Raw genomic sequence first — 21,707 nt, forward strand, 5'->3', positions numbered from 1 at the left:
GCAGGTGCCTGTGCCAGCTGCCAGCATGGCCATCTGCAAGGATTGCAGCAAGGCTGCAGCTCAGCCCACTCAGCCCTCCATCTGCATCCCACTTGCCCATGTTTGCACTTACAGTTTCCTTTCTCAGCCTTTCTGAGCATGGTCTGCTGGGTCCTCCTGGCCGAAAAACTGCTCTGCCTCTGCACAGCCACTGGCAGAGAACCTGTGTGGGATCACCATCCCTTTTACTACCAGTCACTCCCACAGTGTCAGATCCTCCCTAAGGGAACAGCCCATCTCATGGCACTCGAGCCCATCCTAATGCTAAGAGAAAACATGTGACAGTCCCTTGGGAAGTGCTGGATCTCCCACTATTGCATTGGGGATTGTCTGTCAGCACTTGATCGTGCACCACTGTGGTGTCTCTCCAAGTGGGAGGGCACAAGAGGTGCTGGGCATGATTTCTGCCTCGGGACACCACTGCCTTTGGCAGGCTGTACAGGGTGAGCGTTGCAGGTCTACCATTCTTAAGAAATGTCAGGCCAGAAACATTAATGCTACTGTTTGGAAAAAACTGAAATGAAATTTGAACTTTTTAAGGGAGAAGGAAGAAACTCAGGAAAGCTCTTATTACCATTTCTAGATGTTTGAAGAAAATTCATATTGAGGCAGTGTCAAAGGTAAGGCAAAATTAAAATCTCATGTTTAATGCTTTTTCGATCAGAGAGACCTGAAAGGTGATATGTATATATTGTTTGTGAAAAGAGAAGACAAGCACTCTAATAGTCTACAAAGGTTTTTAGATGTGCCATAATAAATATCTTTCGACTATAGGCAGCATCATATTTTTGAGGTTATGCCTTTTTGAGAAGAGTAAGCCATTTATGAGACTGAGAAGGAAGTAATTGTTTTTCACTACATCTGTTTGATATGCACAGCAGGAAGGCTCCAGGAAATTATATTTTTATTAGGCATTGCTTCCCATCTAGTCTCCTTTTGGCTGGGAAGCTCTGACTGTGAAGTACGATGGTTGTCATTCTGGGATAAAAGTCCACCATATCTCTTCTTCTAGTGCCAGATGTAACCTCATACTGGACAGCAGCTCTGAAGTTGGGCAATGAAAGTATATTCATTTTCAAATCTGAAAACTCCATCTCCAAAATGCCTTCTTTTAAGCCTACAGTGTTTTCGATCAACTGTAATGCTGGCGTACCAATTCACATACATGCTTAGGATGTGCAGTTGATGTGGAAAGCAGAAGAGGGAAGGAAACCCAAGGGACAAAGCCAGGCTGAGCACATCCCTTCTATTTTCTCTCTGGCAGAGCAGAAGGGGCTGTATTCACAAGGACACAAGTAGGTCCTGCAACAGCAGTAAAAGAGCTTTCATAGGAATTTATGAAAGTAACTGTTTTATAGTAAACATTTTTTTTTCTTTAGCTCTGACTATACAACAAATGATAACATGAAATCAAACATGACACCCTACCTGCAGGACTTGACTCTGACAGATGGAGCTGTGTTTAAATAGCACCATGTTGCCAGTTCCAATAAAGCAAAATACACAAAAGTTAAAAGCTAATGGGAGAACTAAAAATGTTCAGTTCTTGGAAATAGAGCAGAAAAACGTGGGAGCAAGGAGCATGGCAGAGAAAACTCTTACATGGAGATCAAAGGAAAAAGCTTGTCACGAAAGAAGGAACCCAGAAGAACTGAGATAAGTATTTCTGAAGTACTGGAACTTGATGTTATCAAAGAAAGCTCAAATATTTCAAGGCAAGCACGGTCAAGGTGCAGATGTATTTAGATTGCTTTATGGGTAAAAACTGGCATTTCCAAGATTCTTAACTCTGAACAGAAGTTTTACTGAACATAGCATCTCTTTTTGGTGAACTTTGAGATCACCTTACGGTGTCAATCAACACAGCTCCACTGAAGTCACAATATGAATTCACAATTATGTTTAGCAGGGATCCCAAAACCTGTAGCAAGAGTGATAAGCCTGAGAATAGCTTGGACACACTTGTGTTGCTGTTGCATAAATCATTAAGAACTTCAAAAAGTTTAAACATAAGCTTGTTTTGGAAATATGAATTGCTCAGACTTCACAACTTCTGCCTTTCTTACAGTATTTGCTGTTCTGCTTAAGGTCTCAGTTTCCAGCTCTTGGCAATTATATGAGAATTTCAGCTTCTGTTAAGCTCTTGGGTTTGTGAAGAAAAAACTTGCAAGAAGGTATTGACTGAAGCTTGGAGATGAAAAAAAAGAATCAGAAGGCAAAGAGTAAAAAATTGCGATGTTTAATTGAAATCTCATGGTTCTGAAGCTTCCGGCTTAGGATTGCTGGATTCTTTGGGCTGGCAATACAAGCACATTGCTCTGGAGAGCAGACCGAGTAGTGCTTGTTCAACAAGAGTAGCCAAAGCTACTTCCCCAGGTATAGTAGAGTTCCAAAATACATACTGTCTACAGATTATTAATTGCATAAATTCTTATTCCTCATATATGTGAAGTTAAGTGATATCAATTCCAAGCACTCAGGGAACAGGGCAAGGGACTTCTGTCCTTCACCTTCTGTAAAAGCTTAATTTAAACTGGTTTTAAGCACATTGGTAAATCTTCCTATCCCAATGTATGGTAGGTATGAGGATTCACATTATTTATATTATGCTGCTAAGTGCACAGCCATGGGTCAGAAAAGGAATAAAGGTGCTGGTTCTGCCACTCTGGTTCAGATTGGTCAGCAGCTTTGGGGTGTTCAGGCAACCAGTGTGAAAGGAAACATCTCTGACATCTTGCAATGAGTGACTGATACTCATGCCATGTTCCTGTACATCACGTAAAAGGCTTGGGCAATTGTTATTTCTTTTTCTGCATGAAAAATTTTAATCAAAGTGAGGGTGATGTGAGTGCTATTTAATCTACTATCTTCCACCATTCATCATCAACCAGACAAACCAGAATTCTTGATCATTTAGTTTTTACAGTCTAAGAAGGTTTTGGTTTTAGTTGACCCAACTCACATTTCTCTGGGATGGTACTTGCCTATCATATGATGAGTCCTTTTTAGTAAACGGATGAACTACATTGCTTTTGGTTACACCTTTTTTTTTCTTTCTAGTTGAAAAAATATTTTTATACTTTTTTTTTTTAACTACTATCCTTTTTTTTAGCAGACTTATCAGTGAAATATTTGAATCTGAAGGATTTGCCCTGTCGTAGTTCACAATAACTTTGTGGGACCCAAAGTATTTACTGATTTCAACTAAAAGTGCAGCTTATTTCATTTGTTGATGACAGCAGTTGTTGCTGGGGGAAATCATAATGCACTAGATAACAAGTATGAGACTCTTTAGGAATATATAGTACCCCTGGATAAAATGTATATGAAGAAGCTCTTGTGTTCAGCCTCAGAGGCAGCTGGGACCCCTTGAGGTAAACTGATGAGTGCCTTGGAAAATTGGTACCACCTGTGATTTGTGGAGGGTGGGATAGAACAGGTGGCCAAGGCTCATTATAGAAGAGGAGATTTGGAGGGAGGGGTGTAAAGGGTTGGGTTTAGATGTACAGTGTTTGGGGTCTGAGTAGAGGTAAAGAGCTTTCTAAGGTTGTGTGGTCCTCCAAAGTTCCCCTCTGATAAGGAGAGGTAAAGAGTGCTTGCTGCTTGTTGAGCTGCTGCTGCAAGGCGAGGGATGTGTCTTCTACTGGATATTGTGAGCTTATGTAGAGGTACGTTGTCAATTTGTAAAATGTCTGTCGGTGTTTATTTCTATTTCTGGACTTTAAGAGTGGACTAAAGTAGGTTGTATGTTTGTCAGTGATTTAATTGTAAGAGCAGGCACAGCCTATTGAAGGAGAACCAGAAGCTCTTAAGTAGGGACTAATGAGACACAAAGCTTAGCTCACTGGAACTAAGTGCTTTATCAGGAATGCCAGACTAGTTGACTACTACACAATAAATAAATGAGTTATGAGGAAAACTACTGAGATGAAGACCCAGGGGCTGAAGAACTTCCAGGCTGCACTATGGGGGTCTGGATGCAGTTAAGAAGGTTGTGAAAATCCACTGGTCTTCAGACCTGATCTAAACAACTGGAGTTTGGGAATTTCTTTGTGAATTGTTGTGCCTTTTGAATTGATGGTGTTAAGATACAGCCTCAGCAGGTGCTTCCCTCTCTCTTTTCTCTTCTGTCTACTTATCCCTGCCCTGTTGCCCTGACCAGGAGTCCCAAGGTGTAGTTTATAGATCAAATGACCAAAGGAGAGCAAGGAAACAGGTGGAGTAAGGAGGGCTGATTCTTATCTTTCGCCCTGTAAAAGTATCACTTAAGCTGTTTTTGCTGACTTGTGTGTAGCAGTAGCACACTAACGTGTTTCATCATATTAAGTCCTCTGTCTTCTCTGTGTGAATAGTTGTTTTCTTTGCCTTGCCCTAATCTGCATTTTTTCATTTTTTTTTCTTCTTGTTTTTATAAGAAGAAGTAGCAGAGGAGGTTAGGAAAGTTTTAAAAGAATAAAAAAAAGCACTTTCATCTAACAGTGGCATGCTGGAGGGACAAGGGGGAACAATACAATTTCACTGTAACCATTTAGCAGAAACTAATGTAAAATGCAATATATAATCTTCTAGCCATGTTTTGTCAAAAGCTGACACAGAGCTATCATCTTGAAGGATTTTCTTGTATCTGTTCATACATTACAGCTGCTTTTTATTAAACTTGATTTTTCTTTCAGAATTGTTACATCGATTTATTTGTTCCTTCCCTCTTACCTCTAAAAATCGCTCAATAGCAACACTAATAAAAATCTTTTCTCGGATAAAATAAGAGATATTACACTCTTTAAACTACCTTCTGTTTTATGTCCTCCCACAGTATTTCTTGCTTCTATTGGTAGAAACTATAAATTTTGGTTTTTTAAACAGTTATTTCACCTTTGCTTTAACTAAAGACTTTTGCTTTCACTATATCTCCAAGGTTTTATTGCAATAGAAATTGCTAATTTTGAAGATGTTCTGGTTTTGTTTTTTTTTTTTTTTTCTATCATCTTTGCCTTCCTCAAGTAATAGTTTTCACTAGAAGGACAACTTAGTTTTAGCCAAAAATATAACTTTTCCATTACAGCACATGAGAAGTGACTTCTGACTTTCATATATCCCACTATAAGTTTTCATTGTATCACCATTTCCTCTAAGGTAGTTGTGTTTGTACCATCATCCAAGCCTGAATAAAGTAGATTAAAAAAGAAAACACAACACAGGATTTTACATCTGGAATGTCTAAGAGGACAAACACTACCCTACTGGAGTGGCAAAGCATTTAGAGCTGGATTCTCTGTGTACTTTCTGTGTTAGGTACTGAGGAGTGCAGTGCACTGTGAGTTTTTAGGGACTCGGCCCCAGAAATGTCTTGCAGCAGCTGTTTCGTGCTTCAGCTCTTTAAAGAAATGCAAATAAAAAGGTGACAAACTTGGATAATGTTATCCTGCCACTAGTAAGCTTGTGCATATGACGTTGTGCAGACCTGAGCTGTTGCATCTGTGCTGGGGGTAGTGGTGGTGTTAGGGTCAGCTATCAGGGAGGAAATCCTCTAAGCAGAATTTATTTGGTTGTGCAAATGAGTTTTAAATCAAATCTGAGTTATTACTAATGGTTGTAAGCTCAGGAGCTGAATTGTGCCAAATGCTAAGGTGGTAGTGAATAAATAACAGGTAACTCTGATTTCTGTGACTTTTTGACAACTTCAGCACTGACTTGGCTAAGCAGCAATTACAGCAGTGCAGCAGAACACTCGTTTGGCGCAATTAACTGCATTTCTCACACCTGTTCTCCAGAAGCCTGCTTCAATGTGGAATTTGATTTACTTACTCTTTCAAGATGAATGATCCTTAGAAATGGCACTTTCTCCAAGAACTGAAATGTTCTTCAGCTGGGTGGTTTTGGGGACAAGTGCACAAGCTGTGAGTGCCACAGTCCTGTAACCATCAACCCAAAGCACTACAGGCAACACATGCAGCTGGGCATCACACAGTTTGAGATTTGTCTGGATCTCTGTGCACGTGCTTAAGAATTGTGAAGAACTATGGGACACACAAAAAATAAAAATATTTTAAGTGTCTTTTTATTATGTGACCCTCTTGTAGCAATAGCGGTAAGTCTGGTGCTGACCAGAGCCTGTTCCACACAGCCTTTCCTTAGGTGCTGCTTCCCTTCACAAATGGACAGTGCTCCCATCTTACCTTTTTCTTTTTTTATTTATCAGGAGAATAACTGTTCATAAGAGGACTAATTATTGTCAGCTGTGATTTGTGTTGAGCACTCATTCTTGTAACTGAATCTACAGGACAAAATATGAATACTGTAAGAGATGAGCTATTCACTCTTTGTAGAGACATAGATATAAAGACCAGATGACTTCAATGTGGAAAAATTATCTTGAAATATTATTCCATAGATAGATTTTATTTTTTAAGAAACCAGAATTTAGGTATGACTGAGCAAACTAACTTGGTCAGAACAAGGGTCTCTATTTCTTCCCTAATATTTCCATCTGGCAGTGCTGCTACTGCATTCTGATCTTTATTGAATTCATATCTCCTTCATGTGGAAATATTATTTTCTAACTTCTGCTGCTACTTTCTTTCCTCAGTGTGCTTGGTTAAAGACTGCATATGACATGTATTAACATACACAGGTGATGTAGATTCTATTAGTATATAAAAAGCTGCCTTTAGATAATGATTGTTTCTTAGAGGATGCTCTATCAGCCCCTCTTAGTGCTGTTTTTTCTGTGAGTCTGCTGTGCTGCCTTCCTTCAGATATATCGAAGTACCATAAAATTCTTTTTTAAACTGTGGGGCCCAATTTGCAGAACTGCGTCCTTATGCTGTGTTTTTCCCCTTTGTCCCCCTCTCTGTGGGGCCTGTAGACACTAGCTCTGCCACAGAGAGGGGTAGCTCATGGGGGGGTCTCTGTGCTGCAGGATTGGTCTCTCCCTTAGGTGTCAGTTTTGTATTTAAAGGCTCAATCCTACAGGTTTGCGTCTCTTATTAAAGAAAAAAAGTACCCTTCTATTTTAGTACCTTAGACTCAGTGTTTCAAACAATATGGTTCAAGTGTTTCAGTTTTGTAAGGAGCTTATTTAAAACCTGTCTGCACAGTCCCAGCTGAGCACCTGATCGTGAACAGCTACATTGAAAGTTGAATTTTGGAGCCGAGTGACTTTTTTTTTTTTTCCTTTGAGCTGTCATGACTTTAATCACGATCTCTGTCTGCAGCTCTACAGGCAGGTTTGCTGGGCACAGATTGATCCTTGCTCTCCCTGGCATGACAGCTCAGGAATGGCACCTGCAGGGGAGTATTGATCTGTAGGACTTGCCTATTGCTCAGCTCTGCTCTGGGTAGAATTTCAGCTTCCGATTACTACACTTCATTTTTATTTTTTTTTTTTATTCTTTGGGGGATATAACAATTGAAGGAAAGAAAACAGAGCTTTTGCAGATGATTTTATGAACTAAATGGTCTTTACTCATTGACAAAGAGCTGGAGATATGGCTAAAATGAGATATCTGTGCACAGCTCCCCAGCTCTGCTGGTGGGGATTCCTGCTGCTCCTTGTCGAAACCCCTCTGGCTTGTACTGCTGCTTCTTAGCTTGCTGATATCTGCTGGCAAATTGTTGCTCAGTAAGCACTTTCTTCCAGGCTTTTTTGCACTTAAAACTTACTCTTTATTAAAAATCAACTCTAACTCCTTGGTTGCGTCCTTTTTTCTCCATTGCCCCAGTGCATGTTCTTGCAAGGAAGCAGAGTAAATGTGATATCTCTCAGTTTATTTCCTTTTCTTTTAATTTGCCCCCCTTGAAAGCAAGTTTGGTATGATAATTGCCATCAGTTATTTCTGGCCTGGAAGATGTAGCATGTATTGACTATGCAGCTGATTATTGAATATTTCACTGCATAATGAATGTGAGAAATCTGTCCACTTAAAGCTCATAATGTCTGTTTGATATTCTGATATTTCCTAAACAGTCAAGATTTGCATTTGCAAATAGCATTTATGGAATAAATTCAAATAGGGGAATTTGGTGTGACTTTTTTTTTGCCCTCAATTATGCAGGTTAAGTCAATACACTCAATGGTTTATTTAGACTTAATAAATCTGAACCAGGAGTTACTGCAAGGAGATTTCCCGAGCAGTCTAATCTGAGTAAGGGAAATCTGTGCAATCAAGGTACTATATGAAAAACTTCTGGTATCTAGAATAAGTTTTTAAAACTAAGCTGCATCTGCTAAATTGGAATTGGTCTGGGCAACAGTCTTTCTTGCTTTCTTCACAACACAATACAGCAAACCTTCCCAACAAAATCCATTAGCCATGGGTTCACCTTTACTAGCCAAGAGATTCCATGCATTTATGATGGCACTGATGGGCACTCTCTGTCAAGGAGAACCTTGCAGACCACTGAAGCAATTGCTCAGGAAAAAACACCTCAGTTCAAACAGAACAATGTTACCTAAGAGTTAAGGTTTTCTGTCTAGGAGAAATGTTCAGTCAGAAAAGACTAGTGTAGGAAAAACAGAGTTTCTATGGTCTCCTCACTTTTAATTAAATGTATAATGGTTCTTCAACAGGCAGGTTGTGTCACCTAATTTAATTCTTTACCCTGGCAGTGAAATTAAGCAAACCTACAGGAGTTTAGGGTCCTGAGTTTGATAAGTCATGATGAACACCCTCCCTCACATGTTGACTTGGTAGCCCTGGTGAAACTGTTCATGCCTTGAACAGTTATTCTGTATAATGCACTTGAGTGCTGAAATGGATTAACCTCCTCATACAACTTGGGATGAATAGCCTCTTCTCTTGTAACTCTTCTCGACTGAATTCTTTACACAAAGGCTAGGAGTATATTTAAAACCTGAAAATCACAGTTGTCCTTTTCCTCTTCCTTCACCCAGCTTGGGTGCAATACAAAGAACTCTCCTTTGCCTGGGCTTGGAGCAGGTTTTGCATTGCTCTGGCATTTAGCAGGTGGTGCTGTGTGCCTTTGTATCCATTGAGCCTTTCAGGGACTTCACAGCTTAAAGCAGACATATGTTATCACCGCTTTTGATAGACACATTTCTTTTCTGAAGGTGTTTTGAAAGCATGCATAGCTCTACCTAATAGAAGTTCTCCCTGATTATACTGTGTGCCAATAAAAAAAATTGGTCAATTTTACAAAATGTCTTCACTCTATCTGCCATATCCAGTATTGAGAAACATGCAATGTTTCTTGCAGGGAAATTACAAATCCAATTTGAAAGCAGTCAGAAAGCACAATTCTTACGCTGCCTGGAGGTTGAAGGATAAGAAACTCTTCTGTGCTGAAGCAGGTGTGTTTAGGTGCTTGTGAGCTGGCAGCTTTTCTTTTGTTCCATAAAAAAGGGAAGATTAAAGCTAAATTTCATTGGATGGAGGTCTTGAGAGAAAACGTGTTCCTAAACAGCAGACAATACTATCTCTGGCACAGAAGTTGCCTGAGTTTTCACCAAATTATGAAGATTTGGGGGAAAAGTCAAGTCAGTCCCTCAGTTATCTTCATCAATAGCAACCCTGTACAGTTCAAGAGTGTGATTCTTTTCAATGAGATAAATTGGCTAATTAATGAAAAATACAATTTTTCCTTAGTAGGAGTTTTTTTGAGCTGTTTAAGCACAGCCATTATATACTGGGAAATGCACACAGTAACTATTCCCTGCTTAAGGCATTCGAGGCAGTGTGAATCCAAGGCCAGCTAATGGGAAGCCCAAACCTGAGCCTGTAGCTCTGGGAGGGATAGTAGCCATTCTTGGGTAAAGGGGAAACGGTAGGACTTAAAGTAAACTTAAATGGGTGTGAAATGAAGATGATGTTTGAAAAACTCACCTGGGATCTAGAAATGTAAGAGATCTATCCTTAGATGGATACACAAATTTTACATACGTCTGCAGCACCTTTCCTGGGTACTGCACCAATCCTGCTGTCTTCTTTCCCTGGCAATCGCAGCTCTTCAAGTGATAAAGGCAAATGTTACATAATGCACACTTTTGAATATTTATAATTTGCCTACTAGTTAAACTTGCAATTCATTGCAATTCTCCTGGCTTGTTTCCAGCAGTGTATATGGGGAAGTTGTTTTCCATGTCTGTGTTTGAAATGGTTCAACTGCACAGTAGGGTGCAGCTGCCTTTTATATCCTTAATTTTGAGATTACCTTTGCTTGAATCTGATGTTCCCACCTGACACTGATCCCCCTGTAGATGGGAAAACAGAAGAAATCTTTCGGAAATAGTTTATTTTGAGGCTTAGTTGTCTCCTCTGGTTGTGGGTTACAATTAATAATGTGACAGTGCTATCTCGGGCCCTGAGCTCAGACTGCTTTGGTGGTGGTGATGTTGTTTAACAGAGCATTCACAAGGACTCCTGCAAAGGCTTAGTTATTCTGACCCCGATCACTTGTTTTCTCTCTTTGTGGTCTTTCGTCTGCCTCATTAAAACTGATTTATTCTTATTTTTTGGCTATTCTTATGAAAATGCTCAGTAAAGATGTTAGCTTTGTTTTCATTATTTTTGACTGCAGAGACACTTTGTTCTGTCACAAGCCAAGACAAATCTGTTTTCATACACAGTATCTTGCCAATTTTCCCCACAAGTCCATAAAAATCCCTGTACCAACCAGAGTCAAAACAGTTTCTTGGACAAAAACTGTGGCTTTCCCAGGATCCAGTTAGAGCTCCACTGATGCTGATTGTCAACTCTCATTTCTGCCTTTCTATCTTAAGCTGTCATTTGAGCAATTCTTGTGTTTTCTCAATGCACCTGTGCAAACCTGCCCTCCTGTTTGAACAGTGCTGGTGTTTGATACTGTCAGATCGATCTCTTCTGTCCCCCACTCCCAAATGCAACCTCCAACAATGTTGTGGGTCTACCAGTCTTCCTCTTGAAAGGAGCTTGTGGTGCTGATAGCAAGGCCTGATCCTGCTTTTGAGATTTCCCCCCTCCAAGGTCAATTTACCAATCTAATTCTTGGAGGGATACTTTCCATGACTCTCTGGGTGCCTGAAAAGGGAGACTCAAACAGCAAGGATTGCACATAGATAAACACTGTGACGATGGGTAAAAACAGAAGGATACTGACAACTTTCTACTCTGCTTAGAACAGGGAAATAAAAACCTTGTACTGACCTCAAGGGGAACAGTTACATCTAGAGAGTCAAACTTGAAGGGGAAAAATATTTTCTGTTATGTTTGGTGCTAGTTTTCTCTCAGGAAGCATTTGGACATGTGAACTGGGGAAAGGAATGAAAGCACATTTGGGAAAGCCTCGGATACTGCCACACTGTGCACATCTGTGACTATGCACACAGCTGTGCAGTGTCTCATTTATCTAAACCTCTTTTTGAAACTGAATGTGAAGATCAAGCAATAGAAAGCCAAGTATTGCTTTGGACTGCAAAATGCTGGCACAGCTTTGTGATTGTTTGTGTTAATGCTGCAGTCACTGTGGTATCTGAAAACTTGTTACATACATATCACTGGGAACTGAAGTCTCTGAAGTGCCAAAATGTATGTGCAGAGCTCCTTGGTGCAAAAATAGAGTGCTGGGGTGCTGGGTAACTTAAGAATCTCCGTTCTTTTTTTAAATGAAAGAATCTGAAATTGAAACTGCAGTGGGATTTTATCTGATGAGGTTGGTTAACAGTTGAAAATACCTCTCTTGCTATAGGGAATCTTGGATCAGGCTCTAACACTAGTGTTTGACTCCCATGGTTGTGACACAGGCTCAGCAACTGGCCCCCTGGGGACAAAAAAGCTTTGTGGTGTGAACAGTTACCGAACACGTTAACCAGAGCATATATTTGTTGAAAATTATCATCTGGGACTTAAGACCAGAAAGACCTTAATGTCTCACACCTTTCTGCTGCTACAGTAGGACAGGTGTTGCTGCAGTACAGCTTTGTTTTTTTTCATGGATATCCTCATCATTTTTCAGTGGTTTTTTCCTGTCTTTATTATATGAGATATGATACCAAAGTGGGTGCTAATAAGTGCACAAATAACTAGTAACACTATTATTAGTGGTGACATAAATTTATAATCTAACAAACACATGTGGTTTCTTTTTTCTCTTTTTTAAATACTTAAAAATACTTTCATGTCCACCCAGCTAGCTCTAGTGTTTATAGCTTATCCCACTTCTGTGGATTTATTTTAAAAGTGTTGTTTTCAGGGTGTTTCTAGATGACAATACTGACTGTGACTGTGTTACCCTTTCCTGACTGGCATTCTGAGCTATTGTCTTGTGGTTTTTTTCCTTCCAGTAACTTAAAGTCCATGAATTGCTGTGACCTGTTGTTATGCAGACAGTGCATAATTTTAATATTGATAAATGGAGCTAATTGAATATCACTTTCTCAGACTGTTTACACTTTTTTCTTCCTCTCTTGATAATAAAACAGAGGAGGAAAATATTGGCTTTCCCACAAACATCCTTGGGAAGATCCATGACTTCATTGCGATATTGAGCTGGTACCAAAATGAACATTCATAGACATTCATTTCTGGTTGGCTTTCCTGGGTGGTGATGTTTTTTGTTTGTTTGCTTGTTTTTAAGTTCTTTATGAATATCTGGGAGTTTTTGAGGTTCTCCCCCCACACCCCCTAAAGTTAACTTACCAGTCTAATTCTGGATCCTTGGAGGGGTATTTTCCATGACTTTCTGAACACTTCTGTTGGGAGACACTTGTTTGCCCACTACATTGGTGCCTGAATACCTGTTTGCAGCTTTGTTTTCAGAGCCTCGTACATGATGCTCTTAATAGAAGTGTGTTAGAATTGCCATTTATTTGGCGGATGCTTGTGAATAAAGAGTCCTTTCACCTTTTCTAGGAAGAAGCTGATTGTTGAGCTTATACCAAGTGAAAGGTGAGAACTGTAGTTCTCACTCAGCTACAGTGAGAACTAATCCAACCCCCAATGTAACATGCACAATAGAGAAAATACAACTTGCCTCACAAGAGAAACTAGCTCATAAAGGTGTCTTACCCTCAGGTTTTTGGGAGTTTCCATTTGTCATTCCTTGCAGAATTAAGTTGAGGAGTTTTCCTCAAAGGTATTGGAAAGTTAGAAAACAAAATGTACTGTTAAACATGGATTGTAGCAAATTGATATTTTAAATGAATGATGATACATTGCAGTGATTAGTGATGGCACAGGAGCATTCTGGGGAAATAATGAGCTGTCTAAGTGGTCAGGAAGAAATTTACCTTCATTCTGTCACCTCAGATGTGCAGGAGAGAAAAGTGAAATAATTTATGACAGGGCTATGTACCTCTTAACACTGTAATATATTAGACTTGTGATGTTGTGACACTAATCACCAAAAAATTCTAGGGTTGTGTCATAAATTAGATTGTGCTGCATCTGATTGGGCTTTTTGTGCTTTATTCACATCAAAAGGCAATTACATTTTGTGCAAACTTAATCTTACCAGTTTAATGGTGCATATAAAATATGCCTTTTAATTTGTCCTTTATTAATACTGTATATAGGGGTTTTCTGCAAATGAGAAGCAACTAATTATTTTGTTTTTTGGATATTGGGGGTACCCTTCAGGATATAACCTTTGCTTAAATTATCCATATGTATGTGTAAGAAATACATTTTGATCTTTTTCAGGGCTGCATCTGTACTACTTAAAGTAATTTTCCTAGCAGTCAATATAACTGCCTAAATGAACTCAGCAAGCCAGGGTTCAGCTGAGATTCTTGCACAAAACTGAGATAAACACCAAAGTCAACCCTATTTGCATAGGGACAAAGGGAAATGGCTTTAAACTGTAAGAGAAGATGTTTAGATTAGATGCCAGAGAGAAATTCTCACTGTGACGGTGGTGAGGGACTGGAACGTGTTGTTGCCCAGAGAAGCTGTGGGCAACACTTCCCCATTGCTGGAAATGTTCAAGGATAGGTTGAATAGGGCTTGGAGGAAGCTGGTTTAGTGGAAGGTGTCCCTGCCCATGGTAGGGAGGGGTTGGAGTTAAATGATATTTAAGGTGCCTTCTAACCCAAACCACTCTATAGTTGTATGATCTTTTTTCAGTATTCTTTTTCCTTTTGTAATGAAATAAACTTAACACCAAAAAACAAATCAATTTGAGTTGGCGAAACTTCCTGCCATATCAAAACTAAAAGGAATGATTGAATAGCAAAAAAAGGTCTCTACACAAGAAATGACTGACCTTGGAGAAGGGAGTAGCAAGAATAGGATCAAACTCAGCAGCACAGAATGAAAAGCCACGTGTACTGGAGGACTGGTGAAATATTTGCTGGTTTAAGCTGGGAGCTCTAACAGAAACACACTAGATACCAATGTGATGGTGATAAATGCAGCTGGAGGATGAATTAGGACACGTATTTCCATGAGGGTTTTGGATGTTCTTGTGCCTGGTGAGGCCTCTGCAAGAACAGATGCAGTATGTGGCTCTGGGTATCCAGTGTTTCTCATCTGGCCAAGTAAGGCTTGCAGGTGGCAAAATTGTACCTGGACCAGGTTAATTTTTTTTTTTTTTGGCTTGACTGTACATTTTCACTGCTGCTTGTAGAACATGATTAAAAAATCATAAATGCTTATGAGCGCTTAATTTAAGGGATAATGTTGGCACTGAACAAAGAAGTTGTAAACAGGCTGGGAATGTGTGTGGGCAGGTTTTAGGATGAGATCTGGAAAAAATGCTGATTGAAATACCCTCAATAGGAGTATGGGGAGAGAAAACTGGAGGCTATAAAGGAGTTATATGGTGCTGGTTTTAATAATACAAACAAGCGAGGTCACCTGTGTGGCTTGTGCTTAACTGGTCTTGTTAATGGGCATGTTTGTGTGAAAAGAAGCTAAAGTATGTGTGTTATTTCCAAAAGTCTGTAATGAGGAAATTGGTGAAAAGAGATTGAAGGAAAGAAATAGCATAGCTGACATGTCAGGTAAGGTCTGGGTTGATAATGATTTCAGGGATTGAATGTATATGATGGGTATTTGTTCTGTACTCCTACTGCTGATCATTTAAGCTTATTTTACTGGTTGGAAAGTGTAACCATCCGATACAAAAGGCTTTCCTTTTAAATAGAAAGCAAATTTTCTACTTAAATGCTTCGTGGAAAGCTTAGTTTCAAATGAACGTTTCTTAATGAGTGAACAGTTCTTTTTTTCCCTGTGGAAAGGTGATAAAACAAATTACCTCCAAACTTTCAAAAGGGAGGGGGAATTTGTTTTTGTTTGTTTCTTTTTGTTGTCATTGTGTTTTTTTTTCTTAAATAACATAAGTTTATAATGAAATCTTAACATTTTATGAATTTATTTTTTTCTGATAGTAAATATTTTTCCATGTCTATTAAACAACCCCCTGTTTTTCATTAGTGATTTCCAAATAACTATAATTCAGATGCTGATTTCAGTTTGCAGGTAGTACATATTTGACTGTTTTCAGAGTATATACATGTCATGTCTCCTCTAATGAAATTGAGCTTGATATTAGTTGAAGCCTAATATCAGGTTCAAGTAAATTAGCTGCATTTTCAGAACCTGCACATTTATTCTATGCAGACGTGGTAGCAGTGATTAGTCACATTATATGTCAGCTGTAACAGTGAACAGGAAAGTGGAATGATTTGCATACATGCTGAAAATGAAAATAGCTCTGCTTTTCTCATTAAATAGTTTGCAGAACTGATGCACGAAAACAATTACTTGTTCTGCAGCACTCAGAGATGCTGCATTACAAACACTCACAGCAGCTTTATTTTTAGAATGTATTTGAATCATTCAGTATGATCTAGTTGTCCACCTACAATAGCTGAGAGACAAATAATATTACATGTGACATTATATCTTGAAAAACATATCTTATTGATATGTGATTTTTATTTCTATGCAATTTTCTATCCAGAGCATTAGAGCCAAGTTTCCTTTATAACACACAGATCATTATCACAGGCAGGATTTTGACCAAGGCTATGAAGAAAGTCAGTGGTTTGGGGCTGTTTGAGACAACAGAAATGAGCTGGGAATTTCAGATCCAATCTTAGTTTTATGGCCCTAATCTTGCCTCAAAAAGTGCCATTGTCCAGACTACAGGCATTGTTTTGGCTGTGGATTAGCAACCACATCAGTATTGGTCTGCAACTTTAGCAAAGAAGAATCATGTGGGTAGAAGTGGGCAGAGCTCCTGGCCTTTAGTAGCCATAAAGCTTCATCCTTCCACCTTGCTCCTCAGGAGTCAAAACTTGGAGAATACTGGACTAATTCATGTTTATTCCATCCATGGGTTTGCTACATATGGTCAAAAAGCTAGCAAAAAATAAGTCAAATGATGACTTTGTGTTCTAGAGTGGATACAAGCTGAAATTGGGAAAAACTGCTTTTAACAATGGGCTTTTGGAATGGAATAAGACTGATGGTATCTTCTGATTTCTCTGCTTCTTGCTGTGGGACAACCCTTTATGTCTTAGAGCATTATAGGCCTGATTGAAGTGCACAGTGAGAAAAGACCTGTGATTATCTTTTCCAAAGACCTCTTTGCCTCATCTCTCCTCCAGCCACCATCAGGGAAGGAGGAGGAGGGGAATGAAAAGTAGAGGCTCAAAAATATAGCAGATTACAGCGTTGTAATACAAAGCAAAGTAGTTAGCTGCATAATATGAATGTAATAATGATAGCTGAAAACTGGCCTAGAAATTAAGGTCAGGAACAACTGGAATTCTTGAGTCCCTCTGTTTTCTAGTGTCCATCTAATGAGTTAATAGAAGGATTTGAGTTGCAACCTTTTCCATATCCTCCCTTCGAGCTGGATCTTTTTCCCCAGTAGATCTCGGGACTCAAAAGAAGCATGTGTGAGTGTCTTGGTACACATCCTAGCTGAGCCAAACAGGTAGTTTCACTGACACCAGTGCCACTGAGCTGGGTTTTACACTCAGTTCAATAAACACTAAAATTGGGTCAAATTCTACTTTGATGAAATCAATGGCAGAAGTCATTTGGCTATGATCTTGTCTGCACTCAGGCTACTTTATGCTCCTCTGGCATCGTAAAGGAGCAGTGAATTATACTGTGACTCATTTTAAAGCCCCTCTGTGCTGCCAGGGTTATACTGTGGGTTTAGATTAAATGAAATTTCAAGCTAATTGGCTTTAGTGTAAATGAGCATCATGGGCCATAAACTTGTTTGGACTGTGACAATGATGAGATGTGTGTGTGAATGGGTTGCCCAACTAGTTTTAGTTGCCCTGTGGCTGAATGGGATCCTCTGCAAGGACTCAGGAAGATAACAGCTACTGGTTTGAAGAGCACTGTGTGAGAGAATGACCCTTTCTGAAGACTCTAAGCCACCAGACTAAAATATGATGGGGAAAATATCCTTTTCTCTCTGACCATGTTTTGGCATATTGACTGGGGATGAAGCTGGAAAGAAGTACTATCCCTTGAGAAAGACTGGGAGGGAGGAAAAAAACTTCCCCTTTTTCCAAGTGGTGCATGAATGGTTTGCTGAAGTGTGGCTGATGGCACTTTGGACTGATATGATCTGAAATTTTCTGCAAGCTTGTAAAGCAACTTTTCTTCCTCTTCCTAAAATTAGAGCAGCGAAGTCCCTCAGAAGTTTCTCATTACAGAGGATTTATTCAAGATTTTACATTTCCATCTGCAGTCTGCCTTGTGTGGTATGTGAGAAACTTCAGAAGTAAGGCACTAAATCAACTAAACCATTTTATAGCTGTATTGCAGAGTTAAACAGGAGCGGCTTGCTGAGACATAACACATTTTGTAAAAATAGCCAGAATTTTATTTCCTTTCAGTGGTTACAATTAAGGTTTTCTTTCAGGAGAAAAGTGAAAGAAAGGCTGTTCAATTACATGGAGTGCTGCAGAAATACCATTGAATGACTCATTTAATCCTTTTAAGTACAATCATCTTCCAGTGGTTGGAATTTTACCTGTTTCAGACATTTCCCACCTTACATGACACATCCAAGAATAAAAGTAAGGGCTGGTTATAGCTTATTTTGTACTCCTTGTCAATCTGTTCTTGAGAAATACCTGAACATAGAAGTAACCCCCCTACTCCTGTATAGTTAATATACATAGATGTGAGAGTGTATAGTAATTTATTAAATATGTGCAATGTGTTTTTATAACTTCTGGCTTCTGATGCCTGTTTTTGGTGTGGGATTACACTATTGATTCTCTGTGCCTTGCATTTAGGAGTTGCTCAGGTATTGGCAACATAACGTTGCCCATTAAAACAGTGAGAAAGGAGGAAAAACTGGCATCATGCAGGGAAAAACATGGGGGGGGCGGAGGAAAAGAAAATTTCAAAGGCTCCAACTCCATGAAAAAAATTACTATAGGACATATAGAATTTCATACTAGTGGAAGAATTTTAGACCTTAGTTTCCATGAACAGGTGGTGTCTAACAGGTTACAACTAAACCAGGAAGGAAAAGCATTCTCCTAAGTTTTCCAAGCTGCAAAGTAACCCAGGTGGTGTAAGCACTGTCCTAAAGGAAGCAGTGAATTCATTTCGCTCACAGACGGCTAACACAGAGCAAACGAGCAGCCATGTCTGAAAATTGTGTACATCCACAAATGAAATTTATTTCCAAGGCTGGTTTGCCACTTTTACTAAATATTGCCTGCTGTAGCTGTGGATTTTTTTTAAGGTGAGAAGTGCATAAACACAAACATCATAACATGAGTTGCCTACAGAAAGAAAATAGGTTGCTTTTTTTCCTACAAAATATTTAGTAATTTTTTTTACTATTCCTGTAACTGTCTAAATTTATAAACCCTTGCCTTTGCAGTGCAGTAAATACTGGGCCCCTATCTAATTTTTATCTAATTTATGTATGTTACTGTGTAGTTCATACCTGTTTAGTGAAATCACCTTAATAACTGTACTAGGACTTTCACTCATCTGAAAGTTTTTAAATTCCCTTCTACTGACATTTTCAATTTCCAAGAAAAAAATATAAGTCAAATCTCATTATAGGTAAGTTAAATCGGGCTTTTGATAACAAAGTTTTAAAATATGTTTATTCTGGGCTTCACTGCATGTGGCCCCATGCTAAATTTTAGCATGTACTTTCATGCCTTTCTGGAGGGAGGAGTATTTTATTTACTTCATGAATTGAAGATAAATGAAAAATTATATTCTGTGTAAGTACTCTTGCAAAAGCAAGATCAATGTTTATGAGCAGTGTACATACAGCATATTGTTTGGTCACTGGGACTGTTTGGGTACCCTTTGGTGTCCTTTTAAAAATGCAGTCAATAGAACAGACTCATCCTGGGGTTTAATTGATGGGCATCATAACACAATCCATCACATCAGGTATCTCCACTGGTGTCAGAGAGAGAAAAGGATAAACTGGTGGTGCTGGTGGGGAAATAGGCTGTTTTATTGCCTTCTTGTGCTCTGCTTACCACTGAGAGTTTCAGGTTTTGCACAGTTGTCCATCTGCTCAAAGGGGCAGCTCTAGCTGGTGTGGAGAAACATATATTTTTGTCCCAGATGCCCTCATGTTTTGCAGTGTTACCTGGCACAATACTTTTTCATCCATCCTCATTTTAACTTGACTTCAGGGAAATTTGCTTAGTATTGATTTAACTTCATTTCTGTTAAAAGAAAACCTGGGAGCACTGTCTCTATAGCTGTGCTCTAATAATGGAATATCCTCAATATCTGATTAATACAACTGGGAAATATACTTTTGTTCCACAGTCAAAGCAATAAATGAGGAGGGGATCAGGCTGTAATGAGAGAGAACTTTTCAGACTATTTGGTATGTCGAACTTGGACTGATCAAAACAACTGCAGAGTAAGGCATTCTCTTGTATTTAACTTGCTTTTTCCAATAAAATTCTTAGTGGAAAAATACCAGCTAGTCTACACAAAATCCTAGTTTAACCTTTTGATATTTCTTCAGGACAAGTGACTTGTTTTTAAGTACCAGAACATGTTGAATATTAAAAAAAAAATTAAAACTTTTAAAATCAACAGCCACCAAACAAAACTCCAGAATCACTGGTTTTAACTATTATTGTTTGCTGAATACTGTTGCTGGTGGAGGATTCCATCTCTAATCACGTCTGCTGGCTCTTAAAAGTGGCATGGGCCCACACCCACAGGGCACTGGCCAGGGTGGGAGCCCTCCTTTTGTGTTCATTTCTTTCACCAGGGAAGAAAAATATGATTAGTCATAATCAACAGGTCTGTTTTCAGTGGGTTCGAGGCAACAGTTTTTTCAGTGCTCTTCAGAAAGATGGGCTTGGAGAAGGTCTAAGGAAGCTGCAACTGCAATACTGACAGGTGGTGGCAGACATTGGACAAGCTGTTCTGTATCGTAGGGAAGCCAGATGGAGACATCTGGATTCAAATGAAAGTTGTGGATATCCCCACCCTGAGGGGCAGGGGGTGAAAATAAAGTTGATGTGCTGCTCCCTGGCAGTGCAGGGAAAACACATTAATCCCACTATTACTGGGAAATGTCCAGCAGGAAGGATTGACTTTTGTGCATAGGCTCTTGGTCCTGGAGGCATGTGGCTGAGCTCACAGCATGCACCATCACCACCTTGTGACATTTATCCTCCTCCAAAGCAGGTTGAGAAATTCCCTTGCTTGGGTAGATGACAAGCTGCACTATTATGTTTTCTCAGTGTTGTCCTCCTTGAGGAAGCAGAGGACAGAGGGCTCACAGGACATAGGAGAGGGGATCCTGAGTTACACCCAGAGAGCACGGCCGCATGAACAGATATGTCACATCTCCCTTGTCAATGTGTGTGATGTGATGGAGGAGTAATGCCAGAGCACACAATTGTTAGGGTATAAACAAGCTGTTTTTTCTTTTCTCTTTTTATTTTAAAATCTGGTTTGTGTCATACTGTCATGATAGTTACCATTCCCTTTGTGCTCTGAAGTAGATCAATAGGTTTGTTGTTGGGTCAAGACAAAGGGCTTGACAGCTCAGGAAACAAATTACTTGTATTTCCTTTCCTATTCAAGCTTCCTCTGTCACAAAAGTTGTTAACTGTGGAAGACAACTTTTTTTTATGTTGATGTCAAGATATCTGGAACAGATGAACAAGTATTCTATCTCTGCATAGCTCAGCAGCAGCTTTGCTGCATGCAGCTTTTCTTCGTGGTAATAATTTGGTATTTTACTGGAATGCAACTACCATCTCTTCTAACAACTACCCCTCTCTTTGATAAATAAACAGGCAGCTGAAGAAGACCTCCTTCAACAAGGAGGGCTCCACATTCATTTAGGAGCAGCTATGGTAATAACAGCAATAATACTAATAAGTTTTTCAATGTCATAGCAACCAGATGTGTTTTTATTGAAGCAGAATTCTTAATTTCTATAGTGGGAAACATATTTTCCATATCTCCTTTATATGGAAGGCATGAGTGAAGAGAGATTACATCAGAAATCATCCATTTTGTCATGATACTGACTTTTATTTTCCATTGGGTCCTTTTAAGATTTGTATTTTACTGTCTGTGTCAAAGACCAATTCTGGTCAAGACTTACTGCACACAGATGAGCTATAAACAGAGTTATGAAAAAGGGCATTTGAGGCCCCTCTAAACATACATCACATTGTGCTTCTGGAAAGCCCGGACCGTGTGAGTTTCTCGGTCTTTAGTTTCACTACTGTACCCTCT

This window comes from Lepidothrix coronata, unplaced genomic scaffold (genome assembly GCF_001604755.1).
Source record: "Lepidothrix coronata isolate B3197 unplaced genomic scaffold, Lepidothrix_coronata-1.0 Scaffold86, whole genome shotgun sequence".
Lineage (NCBI taxonomy): Eukaryota > Metazoa > Chordata > Aves > Passeriformes > Pipridae > Lepidothrix > Lepidothrix coronata.